Raw genomic sequence first — 9,519 nt, forward strand, 5'->3', positions numbered from 1 at the left:
CGTTCTTTGGCTTGTGGAACTTCACCATCAGTTTCAGTGTCACGTGTCATTTTCTTGTCTTCTGTCTGTCCTGTCTCCCTTTTCTTATGAGGACACCAGTCATATTGGATGAAGGGATGCCCTACTCCAGTGTGACCTCATTTTAACTTAACTAATTCCATTTGCAATGACCCTATTTCCAAATTGCCAGGTACCAAAACCATGAGCCAACATTTCCAAATTCCCACTTTTTAAATAAATCCCTTGTGTGGTACCATCATAGCAGCCTGGAAAACTAAGATGGTTTTCAAGAACTGCTTCAAAAGGCCATGTTCCAGTTCACTAAAACTGCCATTATGCAAAAATACCAGAAATGCATTGGCTTCTATAAAGGGGATTTATCAGGTTACAAATAACCTAAGTTCTAAGGCCATAAAAATGCCCAAACTGAGGCATCAACAAGAGGATATCTTCACTGAAGAAGGGTCGATGGCATCTGGAAACACTTCTGTCAGCTGGTAAGGCACTTGGGTCTGCTGGTCCTTTGCTCCTGGGTTCTGGTTTCAAAATGATTTTCTACAAAATATCTCTTTGCTTCTGTCTCTCTTAGATTCTCTTTCTCACCTCCCTGCTTGGTTCTCCTGGGGCATTTCTCTCTATGTATCTGGGAGGCCTCTCTTAGCTTCTCTGGTGTAAACTCTGGGCTTCATCTATTAGCTTAGCATATCCAAACATCCTTCTGCCTGTATCTCCCAGCCTATCCAAGCATCTCCTAGCTGTCTCTGTTGGCTTTTAGCTTCTCCCGGGGGCAAACCCTGGATTACATAACTTAGCTTCTCTCCAAAATGTCTCTCTTATCTTTTCTGAGCTCCTTCTCTCTGTGAGCTCTCCTAAACGACTCCAGTGATCTTATTAAGACTCACCCTGAATGGAAAATGATCTAATCAAAATGTCTCACCTACCATTGGGTGGGTCACATCTCCATGGAAACAACCTAGTCAAAAGGTCCCACCCTAATCAAAAGACTGATAAGTCTGCCTCCACAAGATTGCATTAAAGAACATAGCTTTTGTAGAGGCAGAATCTATTAAAGAACCTAATAGATTCAAACCAGCACAGGCCATCTTCATCAAATAGCAAATTTCCACAGCTTCCTGGGTCAGTTTCTGAATGTCAGTCATAAGTCTAGCTGGGCGCTTTTTGTCTGTACCTACTACTCTATTTTAAATATAATGGCTTTGTTAAATGTTTGAATGTCTGTTAGGTAAGGCCCACTCTCTTTATTCTTTCTAGCCTAAATTTTATTTCCTGAATGTGTCGTATTTCTTCCAGATGAAATTATTTTTTTCAAGTTTGAAAAGTAGGACTTTTAAACTTGTGTTTTGAACTAAGATTACATTAAACTTATATTCCAGTTTGGGAAAACCTGATGACTTTTAATATTTGAGCTTTTCACTTTACTGTTTCTTACAATGTGTGCATGTTTTCATTATGTCGTTCAGTAGCACAAAAGAACTTTTTTAGCGTCTTTCACATTTCCTGTGAAATTTACCTCTGGATATTTTATGGTTTTCTGGGAATATTTTCCCCATTGTCATCGCTAACCAGTCATTGCTGGTACAGAAGAAAACCATTGATTTTGTGTGTTTTTCTTGCCTCTGTCTTGGTGACTCATTATTTATAGACATTCAGAGGTCTGGGATCTTGCAGCCCATTTCTGCTGTCACATGCAGAAAGGAGCCTATTTTGTTTGCAGGGGCAATCTTGGATGAGACCACAGCCTCATTAAAATGTGCAGAGAGAGGCAGCCCTGTCCAAACCTACGGGGTGGGGGCGGGGGGACAAGCTAGAAAGAAGAGGCACATGGAGATGAAAATTGAATCTTATTCCTTTTTCTTATACTCTTTTGTCCTGTTTGAATTCATTTGTTAAACACACTGTTACCAGTTGAATTGTGTCTTCAAAAAGGCAAGTTCAAGTCCTAATCACCAGGAAAAAAGGCCTTGAAGATGTGATTAGTTAAGACGAGGCCTAACCGGAGTAGGGTTGGTCCTAATCTAGTAGGACTGGAGTCCTTTTAGGAGGGGAGAATTAGACCCCATGAGAGGCTGAGGCAGGGAGCACCGAAGATCACCAAAAAGCCATTACCAGGAGCCAGGAGGGAGGCAGGGAGCAGACTCTTCCCTAGAATTCAGGGAAGCCTGGCCCTACTGACACCTTGTTTCCAGATTCCAGCCTCCAGAACTGTGAGACAATAAATCACTGCTGTTTTAAGTTTCCTAGTTTGTGGTACTTTTTTACAGTGGCCCTAAGAAACTAAGACACATGTAATTCTGAGAGCCTAGACAAGGAATGGATTCTCTTCTTATTGCCCAGAGCTGGTCTCCCACCTTGGCATCGGGGTTCCGAGGGGGTTACCTCCTGTCACCGTAACCTGTCATCTGAGGCTCAGGTGGCACAGCATCAGATCCACGTGGATGTCAGCTGGGGTCCCTGGCTCATCAAGCTCCAGACAAGGTCTGTGTTGATGTAACACTGGCCTCCAGCTTGGGAATCTTAAAAAACCCTGATGCCTAGTCCCATCCTGAAAGATTCTGAGGCAGTCAGCCTGGGGCGTGGCCGCAGCACTTGGATTTTAAGATATTCCCCAGTTGATTCTCCCCAAGGAACCACTGAACTATAAACCAAGTAGATTCCCTGTCAAAGATCAAATTGCTCTGGAAACATCTGCAAATTGCAGCAGGTGTGCTCACATCAAAGTCTGCTTCTGGACATGCTTTCTGTGCCAGATATTCCCCAGGTGTACCCAACAGATACCACCCCCCCCAAGATATATCCCCATAAATCCCCCTAGACACCCTACCAGATACCCCCTAGAGAACCCTCAGATAACACCAGATACCCTCCAATGCCCCCCATATATCTCCCCAGAGACTCCTAGATACCCCCCGGATATCTCCCCAGGTATCTCCCAGATAACCCTCAGATAACACCTGATAACCCCTATTGTCCCCCATATATCTCCCTAGATATCTCCCCATATATCCCTCAGATACCCTACCAGATGCCCCCAAGATACCCCCAGATAACCCCTCAAATAATACCAGATACACCCCAATGTCCTTCAGATATCTCCCTGGATACCCCCCAGATTTGCCCCAACATGTCCTCCACTTATCTCCCCCAAATATTTCCCCAGATATCCACCCCTACCCCCAGAAATCTACCCAGTCCCTTCCTTAATGTCTGGTAAATAAAACACAACAAAGCATACTCAATGAAAAAGTCCTTCCACCAAAGTGTCTGCTTGGCTGATGAACTTTCTAAGAGATTTCAGGGTAGCTCAGGAGGGTCTTGTGCAGTAGTAACCTCAACATCTCCAAACCCTGCACTGTGCATCCCCGTTCTTAAATTACCTTGACCTTGCTCCCAAAGGTAATTGCCATATGACCCGCAACCCGGTTGAGTCACGGGCCTTACTCCCTTTCCTGGTTCCTCATTCCCTCAGCACTTCTCATTTGTCCACCTCATCCCTTCCCTCTGGAATCCCCCAGCAAGTCCAAACTCTCCCTCTGTGGGTAGGACAATTCAGCTGGTTCTAGATTCCCTCACACCCATCAAGATGCTCAGGAAACAAAGGACTTCCTAGTGAACAGGGACACACCTCTTCATGAGGTGCTTTTGTCCATGTATCCCCACAACCCTGTAAATATGTAAATGCTCTGAGGATTGTTTTCCCCAGGCTGTGTGTTTTCTCTGACTGGTCACACTGGTCCTCACGAGGCACTGTCATGAAACAGCCCCTGGATCTGTAGCTGACTCACAAAACAGTAGGTGTCTGCCTTCTTAGGATAAGAATAACCTGGTTGTTCTGTGGGGATCCACCCCTTTTCCCCTCTCACTACCCCCACCCCATTCCACTCCCAGTCTTAGTGATTGGCTGGAGGATGGACTCAGGACCTGAGTCTGGCTCCCAGTGCTCATGAGACTTAATGGTGAGGGTTTGTTTGCAGTATTTGGAAAGTGGCTCTCTCTTCCCCAATGGGTGTGATGAAGAGAAGACTTGAGGTCCAGTGCTACTATGGCCAATTTGAAATCTCAGAAAATGAAGCCAATTTACAGAGGGTATCAAGAATATATAAAGAATTCTTACAGATCAATAAGAAGAAGACAAATAACTCAATTTAAAAATGGGCAAAGAATTTGAATAGGCATTTCTCCTAAGAAGATATACAAAGGGCCAATAAGCACATAAAAGATGCTCAACATTGTTAGCCACCATGGAAATACATACAAAAAACATGAGATACCACTTCACACCCACCAGGATGGCTATAATGTGCAGAAATTGGGCCCTCTACAGACTCCTGGGAATGTAAAATGGTGCAGCGACTTTGGAAGACTGTCTACCTGTTTTTCAAATGGTTAAATACAAAGTTACCATATGACCCAACAATTCCAGCTCCTAGTTATATACTCAAGATAAATGAAAAGTATGTTTACACAAAAACTTGTACATGAAAGTTCATAGAAGTGTTATTCACAATAGTCAAAAATGGAAACAACTGACATGTCCATCAGCTGATGAATGGATAAACAAAAGTGGTATGACAATACTTTGGAATATTATTGGGCAATAAAAAGGAATGAAGTACTGATATGTGCTACAACATGGATGAACCTTGAAAACATTAAGCTGAGCAAAAGTAGCCAGTCACAAAGTGCCACATAGTGTATGATTCCATTTGTATGAAATGCCCAGAATAGGAAAATCCATAGAGACAGAAAGTAGGTTAATGGTTGTCAGGGGTCAGGGGTAGGGGACGGGAGGAAGTGGGAAGGGGAGTGAATATCAATGGATTGGGGTTTCTTTTGGAGGTGATGAAAATGTTCTAAAATTACACTGTGGTGATGGGTCACAACTCTGTGAATATATTAAGAATCACTGGATTTCACACTGTAGATAGGTGAATTGTGTGATAGGTAAATTGTATCTGAATAAAGCTGTTTTAAAAATATATATCTCTTCTTGACCAAAAGGGGGAAGAGAGATGAAACAAAATAAAGTTCCAGTGGCTGAGGGATTTCAAATGGAGTCAAGAGGTCACTCAGGAGAGTATTCTTACGTGTTATATAGATACCACTTTTTAGTTTTTATTGTGTTGGAATGGCTAGAGGGAAATACCTGAAAGTATCAAACACCAACCCAGTAGCCTTGATTCTTGAAGACGATTGTATAACTATGTAGCTTGCACAGTGTGATTGTGTGACTTTGAAAACCTTGTGGCTTGCACTCCCTTTATTCAGTGTATGGACAGATGAGTAGACAAATGGGGACAAAAATTACATGAAGAATAGGGTGGGATGGAAGGGATGGAAAGAGTTAGGGGTTCTTTTTTGCTTTTACTTTTATTTTGGAGTAAGGAAAAGTTTCAAAACTTAATTCTGGTGATGAAGGCACAACTGTATGATGGTGCTGTGAATAATTGATTGTACACTGTGGATGACTGTAGGTGTGTGAATATATCTCAATTAAACTGTATTATAAAAAGTAAATGAACAATAGGGGGAGGAGGGAAATGGGATGTTTTGAATGTTCTTTTTTATTTTAATTTTTATTTTATTTTTTGGTGTAACGAAAATGTTCAGTTTGTGGTGATGAAAGCACAACTATATGATGATACTGTGAACAACTGACTGTACACTTTGAATGATTGTATGTTATGTAATTATATGTCAATAAAATTGCGTAAAACTCCAAAGCTACAGTTACACAAGCCAAATGTTTACTACTCATTCTTTTTCCTACCCTAAATAATTTCCAGTCATTGTCTGACCAAGCCTCAACAAAATTAAAGAACAGCAGCAAGTTACTTTAAGTACAACAATCCAACATGGAAATGCCCCAAACTTGACTATAAGTCCCCTGTCCCCCATTACCTTGTTCCCAGGAAAAATTAAAGCTCAAGATTAACCCCCCTTGCAAACTGAAGTCCAAAGGAATTCAAGTCCAAAATAAAATTCTCTTGTTTTGGTGAGAGTTAAAAGACCAAAGTTCAAAATTCTCAAGCTGACGAACTATGTCAGTTCAGTCTCAGGCAGAGAGAATCTCAGCAGCAGCTATAGCCTGTTTCTTACAGTGGCTGTAGTTGTGTTTTTATTTTCAGGCAGTAATTCCCAAAGGGAGGTGCCTGGGCCAGTGGCAGCACCCAGGAACTTATTAGAAATGCCTATTATCCAGCCCCACCCAGAACTGTTGAGTCAGAAACTCTGGGGGATGGGACCCAATACTTTGGGTTAACAAGCTGCAGCAGTCAGCTCTCATTGTGATCCCCACTTCCTGGTGTGATCCCCTCCCCTTGAGTGTGGACTTAGTGACTTGCTTCTAATTAATAGAATGTCACAGAAGTAATGAGACTTCGCTTCCCAAATCAGGTGTCATAAAGACTGTGGCTTCCATCTTGGATGCTCTCTGGCTGTCAAGCCACCAGCTGATGATACTCAGGCAGCCCACATGGAGGCTTATAAGTCGAGGCAACAACCTGCCCACAGAGCCACGTAAGACAGCATAGAAGCAGCCTCCCCACCATGCCCCTCCAAGATGCAACTTTACAAGAGACCTGAGCCAGAAGCACTCAATGAAGCCGTACCTTGATTCCTGACCCACAGAACTTGTGCTGTACTAAACATGTATTGTCTGCAGCCACTGAGTCGGGGGTAATTTGTTACACAGCAATTGATAAATAACACATAAGCCTTTCAGGGGATCCTGGTGCAGCCTAAAGTTTGTGTCCCATTGCTTTAAGGGATGGTTAGTCACCAGCTAAATCAGAATTTCTTGCTCTCCCTCTTGCATTCCAGTGAGGTTTGGCTGAGTTTCTGACAGTTTCACCTGCCTCTTAGTTTGGTCCCTAATTTTTCCTGACTCTGACAGGGCTTGTGTTATGTGCCAAATTGAGCCCCTTCCTTCCTTGCTTTTACTCTCTCCGTGCTTTCAAGCCACACTCAATTGCTTTTCTATATAGTCCAAGACGTTTTGCTTTAGGGGCATCCTCCAAGGAAATCTATGAATCACTAAGGTTTAGTCTGCCAAAATCATCTGCTGCTGAAGTAGTCTTGTCCATCCTCTCTTCCTGAGATGGATAACATCATCTAAGGTGATGTTTGCCCATCATACCTTAATGAACCCGAGACACCTTCAACTTTGGTGGGTCTCACCTCTAGCTACATCTTCCCTTCATTTCCTTTGGTTCACCAAGCAGGTTCCCTTGGAGCTGAAGCACACCTGTATCTCTACCTACAGTGTCTGAATCACCTGGATGGCCCCCAAGAGAGCACTGATGATTTGGGGGTGGGGAGGTTGGTTGGCAAATATGGTCTGTGGTCCTCACCCCCAAACTGCGCAGTAGAAACATCTGGGGAACTTCAATTAAATGTTGGTTTCCAGGCCCTGCCCAGACCACTGAAGTAACACATCCTAGCAACTCCCTAGGTGATTCTAACAGTTTTAGGATGTGAGGCCTCAATTGCTCTTTGCTCCGTAAACTGTTCTCCTGTGGGGTGTCCTTTAAAGTCCTAAGGGACTCCACCCCTACCTCAGGTGTAGTTTCCAGGGTTCTGTCCCCTCCCACAGAGTTGTCACTGCTGTGTGTCCTCCGAGAACTCTCTTCTCTTCATCTGGGAAAGGCCTTTGGCCCCAGTCATTATTTCTGGTTCAGTAACAGCTCAGATCCCTTTCGCCTTTTTCATGTACCTATTTGGGCCTTCAGATTCCTTTGAACTTCACCTTCTTGGTACAGGTCCTTAAATTCCTAGGAAAGTGCTCTCCTCCACTGCCTGAATTTGTCAGTTTTTCCTCTCTCTTGTTTTTATTTTCCCTCTTGTGGAAGCTAAACTGAAGCATGTTTTGCCAAACACTCCCATTTCTCAACTTCCCAAGAAAATCTGACTCTTGGGGATGGAATGTTCCGAACACGGGCTTTTCAGTCACTCCCGTGGATTTAGCTGTGCTGTGGTGCCACAGAGAAGACAGCAAATTCCCTTCATGATAAGGGCAGGGAAAGACAGGGGAGCTCAGGCCCCTCCACCGCCCCACATTCCTTCTGCTGACATCTCTCCTGGCCAAACACACCCAGCTGCAGGGGACTGGGGAATGGTTCCCAAGTGGACCTTTAGGGTCACATCACAGCTCAGAAGTTCCATCAGTAAGAAGAGAATGGAAACAATGCAGCAAGGGTCAGCAGATATTATCCACCAAACAAAAAACACAAGAGTGTTTCTGCTTTCTGTTTTCCTTAAGTTATACCCCACTGTCCATGAAATGAAACAGACTTGAGCTCCTGTGAATGCAAAATACACCATCACCCTTAACTGATTTTAAAGTCAAGAAGGGAATCTCCACCTCCATGAAATCTCCTGCTGATTTCACCTGTGATTCATTTGGAATCTCCTGGAAATGCCCACTTACTCCCTTCCTCCAGTCCCGCAGCCCTGCTCTGGTGCCCCTCTTGGCACAGCCTAAAGGGACCTGCCTGACAGGCCTGGCATGTTTTCCAAAATGGTCCCAGAATCCCATCTTCAGGACGGAGATTTCTAGAAGGGCAGGCGTGCGGCCCCAAGGAGATACAGCTACCAACTGGGAAATATGGTAGTAATGCCTTGTTCAAGATATATTTAAAAATGTAAATTTCTGGCTGTGTTCAAAATCTGTTTAAAAATTTAAATTTCTGGCTTTCATGTGAGCAGAATATTTCCTACTTTTTAATAGCTTTGTGTCCTCTTTAAGTGCATGTGCGTGTGTGTGTGTGTGTGAGTGTGCATGTGTGTGTGAGAGAGAGACAGAAAGGGAAAAGAGGGGCGGGGGAGAGAATTTCTGAACCAGAACTTCTTGGGGAGGTATAGTGAGGGATATATTAGCTCACTAATAGACTATATCATTGTTTCCAGTAAACAGCAGGATGTAATATCTAAACAGGGTTTAATGCTCAGGTAATAAAATAAACAACTTGTTCTTCATTATCAGCAGCATTAGGAAAATCTCAGAATTTCCTGGCTGTCACTCGAGCCTAGAGGTGAGTGGTCTGGGGTTAAGGCCAGGGGTTTATCCTCTGAGGCTGCTGGGCCATGCCTCACAGCTGCTGTTTCAAGGAGGTTCCCCCGGGAGTGGCTGTCCCCACAGAAGGGAACTCGGCTCCTCCTCAGTGGGCCTGTTATGAACGCAAGCCTCATGGTGCCAGGGATCTTACCTGCAGGGCCAGTCAAAGGGTGCCCAGGCTCAAACTCTCCCTTCAGGTTGGCCTTAACATGCAAGACCACCAGTCCCGGGTCAGTTGACCCTTTCCTGCATTTAAGGTTGTGAAAATAGTATAGGAGTTTGGCGGGGAAAAGCTGCACAGGCTCCACTGCCCTTGAGTGAAGGCTGTTTTATATCTGACCAGCCCAGCAGCCCCTGACAACTTGGAACCAGGCTCTAGAACAGGGGCTGTGCTGGTTCTGCCAGAGGCCCCCATTCCTGAGCCAGCTCCCCAGTGGGCCCTTCAT

The sequence above is a fragment of the Choloepus didactylus genome, chromosome 19, assembly GCF_015220235.1.
Source record: "Choloepus didactylus isolate mChoDid1 chromosome 19, mChoDid1.pri, whole genome shotgun sequence".
NCBI lineage: Eukaryota > Metazoa > Chordata > Mammalia > Pilosa > Megalonychidae > Choloepus > Choloepus didactylus.